Below are 10,069 nucleotides of genomic sequence, written 5' to 3' on the forward strand. Positions count from 1 at the left end.
TTTCTCCTTGAGCGGTTTATCCCACTGCCAGCACTCTTCTCTATTCAGAGCCTTCTGCACCCCCACGAGGAGCAGGGGACCGCTGTTTGGGGCTTCCATTTTAAATCTAGGTCCTCTGTCTAGGGGCCTTATCTCCTCTCCTGTGCCTGCCAAGAGTGCGTTGGGTCACGTTGCAGCACGGGTTGGTAGCGCTCAGTCCAGTCCCGGACTTGTGTTTTCCGTGAGCTATCCCCTGCACCCGGCTCTGGGAGCAGGGATCGAGTCTGTATTCTGGTAGTGAGGGGAGGTTGTTGGCGGCCATTAAATCTAGGTCCTCTGTCTAGGGGCCTTATCTCCTCTCCTGTGCCTGCCAAGAGTGCGTTGGGTCACGTTGCAGCACGGGTTGGTAGCGCTCAGTCCAGTCCCGGACTTGTGTTTTCCGTGAGCTATCCCCTGCACCCGGCTCTGGGAGCAGGGATCGAGTCTGTATTCTGGTAGTGAGGGGAGGTTGTTGGCGGCCACTTGCCTCCAAGTTTGGGGAGAGTAAGAGCGGGAGCTTATCCTCCTTCCCAGCTGCCGGACACCCCGGCCACGGGAACTCGGATGCTGCTTTGGAAAAAAGCAAAATGGCCAAGAAAGCCCTTTCCTTGGGCGGCTGCTCCTCAAAGAAACCTGGAGTGAGTAGCTCGGGCTCCTGCCCCCTCCAGAGAAGCTCAGCACTCTCTATAGGGTGGTGCGGGGAGCTTGGGAAGGCTCAGAGAGCTGCGCTGCAGTAGCAGGACGTGTGCGGAAGCCACCAGCAGACCAGTGGCCCCCGCCCCAGTCACAACTCATCTTGGTCTTTCTCCCTTCCCATCTCCTGACCGGGATCTCATTTCGACCTCATCTGGAACAGGCCGTCCCCTAGCCCCGCGTATCTCCTTCCGCAGGCGTCATGGTTCCGGGAGTGCGCCCATGCTGTCAAGAGCACCAGCCCAGGGAAATTCGAATGGTTCCAGCTAAACGAAAAAGGGGAGCGATTTTGATACTCGCTCCCACAACAACTTTGGTCATGAGAGTGGATTTCTGCCCGCTACTAAATTATGGCTTTTGTTGAGAAGGCTCCCAGAAAATTTCGGCAAACACCTTGAAACTTGGCCTAGACTAGCCTTTTTGCCACAGTTGGGGTCTGGGGGTTGCATTGTCCCGGAGCGCCACCGTCTGGACACAGCCGCCTTCCTGCCCCACCCGGAGAGGGGCAGACACAGTAGGTGGAGGCTGAGGGGCGGGTTCTGCAAAGGACTTTAACATTCAGGGACCTTTAATGAAAAGACAGACACAGCAGAAAACAAGATTGCATGCAGTTTCTCTCGCTGAGAAGCCCCAGTAGGAATGTGTCTCCCCTTTGTTTGAAGATGAGCTCCCCCATCCCATCCCCGCACCCCCTGTACTTGTTACTGAGAAGGGAATCAGCACGAATAACAATCTCCCACCTGGAGCCTTTTCACATTCATTATCTCACTGCTCCTTGCTGGCTGGAAGCAGGGCTGCTTGCTCTCAGGGCTGGACTTAGCCAGGATTTATCCAAAAACAGCTCAAGAACCAGCTCTGCTATCCTCCCTAGGCAATCGTGAGTCCTGAAAAGGGACAGCAGCCGAAAGCCCAGCCGCGCCAGTGGAATAGTTTGTCCATATCAGACTGTTCATGCTGGTTCCCTGAGGGTTTGGATCCTTTTACCTGGGGCAAGAAGAGGTTTTTAATTCAAATACAAATTTGAAGGAAAAATGGTAACAAGCATTCAAGTGACTTAAGACACTGGAGTCTCTTTTTTTCCTCTCTCTACCTCCCCCAAAAAATCCTGTAGAGAGCTGATACACTTATTTCAGGCACTGTTATATGCCAATGCACTGTACTTTTGAGATGAGGTGTCCCCGTAGCTGGCGGAGGCCCAGGGCACTGGAAATTCTCTGTGGAGTGGCCTGGACTTTCCTGGGACTGAACAGTGAACAGAGTGAGTTGATCCCCTGGCCTTGAACCTGTTTTGACACTGCTTACATGACTCTATGTGACTTGGATTTTTTGGTACTAGACAAGTGGGAGAAGCAACTATTTTAATAATCTGGGGAAGGGGAGAAAATTCTTCGTCTGGTTAAATTAATTTTCTTATTTTTATGAACTATCTTAATAAACGTTCTGAATAATGTCCCAGTCCTAAGGAAAAAAAAAGATGGATATTGAGTCAGTTATGTGCATACATATAAGAGATAAAACCAGTCTGAGTTCAAAAGCGTAGGACGAGTCTGGTAATAAATTCAATCATTTTGGAACAATAAGGGGGAAGCGATTAGTTGGGTAGAATGCAGTGCAAATGGTTTATTTAGGCTTCCAAAGGATTTTTAATTGTCTTTCTAAAAGACCTGCTGGCAAGCCCTAGCAACTGGGGGTGGAGAGAAATATTTTATGTGGGATTTAAAAGCTATTAAGATATAGAATCAAAATAGAAGAGACCTAGGACATTTCCTGGGAATCCCAGGAAATCTTGGAAACCCATATGGAGATTGGAAAGGAAAATAAAGCAATGGATAGTGGATTGGGAATTATATGGAAAGTTTGCACTACTGGAGCCCAGCAGGACCCTAACATGGTCTCTCCCCCTAGGTCACTTATTATGGAGTGAGGGAGACTATTCAATATCCCAAAGGACTCCCAGCACTGAATGCATGGGGCATCCCAGGAAGAAGTGGTGCCAAGGAGTATTCTGTATAGAAGATAGGTATTACAAGAATTTTTCCCTCTGCTTGCTGATACATAAACCATTTTTTCATCTCAGCCTCCACATTTCTCATCTGAATAACTGAAGATCAGGGTGGGCCTGATAGTAGGGTGGCAGCTGGCAACTTGGCACTCTTTTAAAGGTGAGAGGGAGCAAATGAGCAGTTTTGCTCAGAAATGGGTGATTTTCCTGCACACACAAGGGTAGCGCTGCATTTTCAGAGGTCTGATTTTGGCAGCAATGGTGGAAGGTCACCTTTCATCATACCATCTAGGCTCTCTGTTCAACCCTCAAGTGCTGTAATAGTACATTGCCTGTAATTAGTGCATTGTAGTTTTTAAATTTTTTTCACAATTACAGTTGATGTTCAATACTATATTAGTTTCAGGTGTGCAACATTGCGGTTAGACATTTATATACCTTACGAACTGATCGCCATAAGTCTAGTACCCACCTGGCACTGTACATAGTATTACAATATTATTGACTATATTCCCTATGCTGTATTCCTCATCCACATGATTGTTTCGTAATGACCAATGTGTACTTCTTAATCCCTTTACCTTTTTCATCCAGCCCCCTACACCCCTCCCACCAACAATCAACAGTTTGTTCTCTCTAGCTATGAGTTTGCTTCTGTTTAGTTCGTTCATTGATTTTGTTTTTTAGATTCCACATACAAGGGAAATTATACAGTATTTGCCTTTCTATGTCTGACTTATTTCACTTAGCATAATACTTTTTAGGTCCATCTATGTTATTGCAAATGGTAAAATGTCCTTCTTTTTTATGGCCGGATAATATTCCATTTTAGGTACCACATCTTATGACTCTTGTTTTCTTATCCATTCGGCCACTCTATGTCTTTTGATTGGAGCATTTAATCCATTTACATTTAAACTAATTGCTGCTAGATATGTAGTTATTGCCATTTTATTATTCATAGTTTTGAATTTTTTTCTTCTTCTTAAAGAAGTCCCTTTAACATTTCTTGTAATATTAACTTTGTGGTGAACTTTGTTGGCTTTCTCTTGTCTGAGAAGCTCTTAATCTGGCCTTCAATTCTAAATGATAGCCTTGTTGGCTATCATTTAGAGGAATCTTGCTGGGTAGAGGAAAATGGTGGAAGGTCACCTTTCATCATACCTTCTAGGCTCTCTGTTCAACCCTCAGGTATTATAATAATACCTTGCCTGTAATTACTGCATTGTAATTTTAAATAAGCATTCTATAGTATTCAAAAATCCCACCGCAATACCATTTAACAGATGGGGAAACTGAGATTCAGAGAGATGAAAGGACTTGCCCTAGGTTATGCCAAGGCTCCTGGAGGGACCTAGGTTTAAACATGGCCCTAATATCCCCCGCCCTCTTATCCTAGGACCTTTCTCCCACAGCCTAACTTTATAAGATAGTGTTTTGCTCTGAGATTTGATAAGTCAGAGTCTGTGCTCTCTTTTTGTTGTTGTTGTTATTGTTCTGTTTTCTTGTTTGTTTTTACTGAGATACAGTCATATACCATGTTCACTCTTTTAAAGTACACAATTCAGTGATTTTATATACATCCACGAAGTTGTGTAACTATGATTACTGTCTAAATCCAGAACATTTTCTATCACCCCAAAATGGAACCTGTTATCATTAGCAAACCCCCATCTCCTAGGAACCGCTAATCTGTTTTCTGTCTCTATGGATTTGCGTATGCTGGATATTCCATGTAAATGGAATCATACAATATTTGCCCTTTTGTGTCTGCCTTCTTTCCCTTAGCATCACGTTTTCAAAGTTTATTCATGTTGTAGCATGGATCAGTACTTCATGCCTTTTTATGGCTGAATAATATTCCATTGTAAGGATAAACCACATTTTGTTTATCTAGTCATCTGCTGATGAACCTTTCGGTTGTTTCCACCTTTGAGCAATTGTGAGTAATGCTATTATGAACATTTTTTATTCTCTTTTGGCTCCAAGCAGCCCCTGGGTCATCTGTTAAAGCCATATTAGATGATTGGGTGACAGTCTAATATATGAAAACTGGAAAAATAAAAATTCGGTATGATCTCAATGATAGCGAAAATGTCTTTTGGTTTGAATACAAACAGAACATTCTCCAGTTATTCATGAACCTTTGGGGTATCTTGTCTGTTCATGGGAAGGTATACAGGAACCTGGTAACTGCTTTGCCCATGCAGTCCCTGCATCTCCCACAGCTCCTACTCCAGCACCAAGTAGGTGCTTGACAAATAGAGACTATATTTGGCTCAATTCTTGAAAATAAAAACAAGCTCGAACCCAGCTCTGCCACTGGTCAGCTGTGTGACCTTGGGAAAGTTACTTAGCCTCTCTGTGTCTCAGTTTCCTCAACTATAAAATGCAGATAATCATAACACCTCATCATAGGGTTGATAGGAGAGTTAAATGACATAATACACGTAAGCGCTTAGAACCCTATCATAACAGAGTAAGCACTCAGGAACCGCTAGCTATTGTTATGATTCTCATTCTTAAAGTTTCGAATACTCTGTCTAAACTCTATTCTGTTACACTTCTATAGAAGATAGAGGCTCTATGAGACATCAGCCACTCTCTTCCAGGTAGCTCATGCTCCAAGGCCTCTTGTCTCTAGGCTCTCGTTCTTGGCAAAAGCCACCCAATAAACACTCACCAGCATCCTGGGCTCCCATGACATGTGACTGTATCAGATGGAAAGGGGCATACAGAGTGACTTGCTTTTTCACTGCCCCCTGAGGTGCTTCACTGACATATTTTATATATTTTCCACAAGAAGGAACCATCCAATTTCTTGACCATGGTCAGAATGAAAGCGTGGAGGAGACAGGTCACACCAGAAGTACACAGGTGGTTGGGCAAGCTCAGGCAAGGCAAACTGGGTTTCAGCAGAGTGTGAGGCCAGCCCAGACTGAGGAAGATCTGGTTTCAGATTGAGGGTGGGGGCATGACTCCAAAGGCAAGGCTGCAACCTCAAAGGAACTAAGCAGGGATTTAGGCAGGAATTAAGTCACTGGAACTGGGACCCAGCCAGGTCATAACAACAAACTCAAGAGCAGTTTGGGATAGGAGCTACTTTCTGTTGTTGTTGGTAGTGGTGGTTTGTTTGTTTGTTTGTTCGTTTGTTTTCCTGAAACAGACTATGTATGTTTACTGACTTGGAGACACTGTTCACATTTGCTTAATGAACAAAGAGCATGACTGTCTTCTCCAAATCCTCTGGACTTAATTCATCATGGCTAGAACCACTTTATCCTCTCCTTGTGCTTGAGTTATTAGAGAGAAAAGGAGCTCACTAAAGTAATTAGCAGCCAGGATTTTCAGTATCTTAATGCCTGATAAAGACTACAGGTTAGGTGGTTCGAATCTAAGGGTTACCAGGGAGACAAGAAGCACATTAATTATCTATAGTAACACATGAACTCCCTTCCCCTTGTACAGTTTACCTGCTAATTAGAGCTTAATGAACAATATTTATTTCCTAGCTTCTCGATCTAGCCAAGCATGATCACCCATGCAGTTAAAGACTGTTTCTCTTATTAATCACCCTCGTGACTTCTGGTACAACAAGCCCCTTGCCTGGGAGCTCTGCCTTAACCCACTCTACTGCAAGAAATAGGACATGGGTGGCCCTCAGGGCCCAAACTGGTCTTCTTTTTCCCTAGAGAGTCCACTCAGCCCCTAATAATGGCTATTATGTATATAAGTGTGCTTTCTAGATGCCAGACACTGATCATCATGCTTTGCTCATATGTTCTCATTTAATCCTGACAATAGTCCTATGAGACAGGCACAATTATTATCCTTGTTTCACAGATGAAGAAACTGAGGCCCAGAGAAGTTATATCACTTGCCCCAGGTTGTATAGATAATAAATGGTAGAGCCAGAAGTCTAGCTTGGAATGTCTGGTTCCAGAGTCTGTGCCTTAACCATTATGCCTCACTGATTATTTGCACACATTGTTCTTGGCTCTAGAGTACTGGTTCTCAACTTTAGTGCATGTCAGAGCCACCGGGAGTGCTTAGGAAAAATGTAGCTTTCTAGGCCTACCCTTAGAGATCCTGATTTGGTAGGTCTGCGGTGCAGTCCTGAAATCTGTTTGTTTCCCAAGTGCTCCAGGTGATTCTGATGCAAGTGGCTCAGAGAACTCTCTTAGAGAAACTCTGTTTTTAACCCAATGCTGCACCTAGCCCCCAGCAATTTAAGTAATTCTAGACCTGGTAGTCAGTGACTCAGGGCCCTGTTAGCTCCTGAAGGTATGGTCCTGCTGGAACTTAATGTACTTGTTCTAGTACATAAAATCTTGCTTTGGTTCTCTGACTAAATTTCACCCTGACCCTCATTTCTGGTTCCCAGCCCATTGTCTGATAATAAATACCCTGACCAGCTATGTGGAAAGAGGGTTACCTGGGTCTCTCAGGGCCTAGAGGGCTGATCATGCCCCCTTCCTGCTCCTAGAGTCCCCCTTACAGCCTACCTGAGTAGGGTTGCCCACATTAGCAAATAAAAACATGAAATTCCCAGTTAAAATTGAATTTCAAATAAATACAAATAAAATCTTAGTATAAGCATGCTCCATGCGATATTTGGACATACTTATACTACAAATTATCCATTGTTTTTTGGAAATTTAAATTTAACTGGGCACACTTATTTTACCTGCTAACTCATAAGTGAGGGCCACAGGCTCTGGTTCACCCTAAATGAGCTAAATCTGAGAACTTGGCATTGGCTGGTGAAAGGACTGCCTTCTTCCCTCTCAGCCAACAAAGGGCTTGGTCAGCTCTGAAGAGCAGGCTATTGATTCAAAACTGGAGGAACCCAGTTTGTCCTGTGCTTTTCACCTTGCTGTCTTGTCCCTGGTAGATACTGGCTTATGCATGTTTCCTACTGGCTTTGGCCAGCGCCTCTATTTACTCAAGAGATTTGCGACCCATCCTTAAAGAAATCCTTGCCTCCGGTTTGCCTGAGATAAACAGCACTGTAGAGCTGCTCCTACAAGCAGCAATTTGACTGCAAATTGACCCCCACAAGTTGAGGAATTTACACTTCTGTGTTTTGATGTGGGCTCATATTTGAAACCATTGTGTGTTTTCTATCGATGTCATCTTAAATGTTATGGCAAGTCTGTGAATCTCCGTTTCAGCTACCCTGGAAGACTTAGCTTTTTCGGGTTCTTTTCAGGACTCCCCAGAGGAATTTTGTGTATCCCATGTAATCTATATTCCAGGTCAGATCATCTCAAAGCTACCTCCAAATTTGGTGAACATCCATCTAGCTGGTTTTACATGATGTTATAATCAGCAAGTGATCAGAAAAATCTGTTACTTTTATTTAAATAGTTTGGCCATCTTAATCAGTAGGTCAGGTAAGGACTGTCTAATATTCTGTATCCATTCTAGGCAGAGGGAAGTCCATGAATGAAAGAAAAGTGGAGAATTGCAAGGTATGTGCAAGCATCACCTACTCAAGCTGGATGTGACTGGAATGGAACAAGAGAATGTGTGGAGGGCCAGCAGAGGAGATGTGGCTCTCTGGAATATTACAGAAGCAAAAGATGAACTGGAATGAAGCATCCTAACAGGGCCATTTATTTGTCTATAGGGTCAATAAAGAACATCATTATAACTTTCTGTAAAAGGAGACAAATGGGGGAGAAAATCCCACATTAGCCCAAGTCAAAAAAGATTCCAAGACCTCACATGTGTATCTCTTCTGTTTTTGTTTGCTTGTCTTTTGTTTTGTTTTGTTTTGTCTTGTTTTTCTCTGAGACCAGTATCAATTTGCAGGACTTAAAGCCCCACGGAATTAGATTGAGTAGACTACGGTATTGCACTTGGCTCACTGAGCTCCCATTTGGAACAGAAACTATAGGCATTTTCTGGGAGTCCCCCTCCTGCTTGGCCTGCAAGGCTCTGACCTGAGGACACCTGATGGAGTGGGTGTCAAAAAGAAGCTCCTTTCCTCCCCCTGCATCTTCAGAATGCCTACTGACAATTCGCTAGAAGTTGTGGTTCTTCTGTCAACTCCTAAACAGATATTTATAATTAAGTTCCACTTTCTAATCAAAATTGGCCAGTATTCTTTTCATGGAATGGTTCCTATTCTCCCTTAAGCCCTCAATTATTTTCCCAAAATAACAACAAAAAATTTTTTTTGTGACTTTCCCTCCTCCCAGCACTCCTTTAGCTGTAATGGAAAACTCAAATAATTTGATTGAAGAGAGTTTTGAGGTAATCACCAAGCTCTTTCCTTTTCTCCCTACCCCTACCCTCACCATGTTCTTCAGTCTTGGAGAAGGAAGACATTTGGACCTACTTAGTCCTTCACCAAAGAGACTGGAACTCAGCAGCCCTTCCTACACCAGCAGTGATAATGACAGTGATTACTCTATCCATGGCCTCTATATGTCACGCACAGTTCCTTATCTTATTTATTCCTCACAGCAACCCAGTGAGGATGGCATTATTATGAAGAAACAGAGGTTCTGAGAGAGGAAGTTCTCTTTCCAATCAGGTACATCCTTCCTTTCTCATAACTTCCTCTCATCTACAGCCACAGTCAGGACAGTCTCAGGCTCTTGGGTTTGGAGGTGGGGACCAATAAGCTGGACTTGTCAGTGTGATAAGGGATGTTTACTATGGGATGGGATATGTAAGTTAAATGTTTTCCCTGTGTCTTGGCTGGTAGATAAACCCCAGGATACCAGACCTCATGCAGGTCCTGGAAAGCAGTCTTACTTCCACCTAGTTTTCTTGGCACCAGCCACTCCAGTGCAACATGCTGAGGTGCTGGTTATGCTGCTGTGCCTCCACAACTGAACAAAGAGATTGACATGGCATGAAGTGGCTTCCTCTGCAAGCTGTGGTTCACAACTCTCATAATGAGAAATGGATGAGGGAACCTGGAACATGCTCTCAAGCTCTCCTTTGACCTTGCCTTTGAATAAAAGTTGTTTGGTAGTATATTACTGGGAGTGTGTTGGGCTGCTTCTTGTTGCCAAGACAACAAGGCTTCCGCCCCATGCTGGCTACCAACAGCTAGCTCCTCTTGGGCTGCTTTAGGTAGTGCTTTTTGTGAAATATATCTGGTCTAGAGTTTTCTTTATGGAAGTTTATAATTACTAATTTAACTTCTTTAATAATTACAGTGCTGTTCCGGTTTCTACTTCTTTTTTTTTTAAGTTATGCCTAACTTTATTGTGGTAAAATATACATGACATAAAATTTAGTATTTTATTCATTTTAAGTGTATAGTTCAGTGGCATTAAGTACATTCACATTATTGTGAAACTGTCACCACTATCCATCTCCAAAACTTTTTTCATG

This window comes from Pteropus alecto, unplaced genomic scaffold, assembly GCF_000325575.1.
Source record: "Pteropus alecto unplaced genomic scaffold, ASM32557v1 scaffold749, whole genome shotgun sequence".
Lineage (NCBI taxonomy): Eukaryota > Metazoa > Chordata > Mammalia > Chiroptera > Pteropodidae > Pteropus > Pteropus alecto.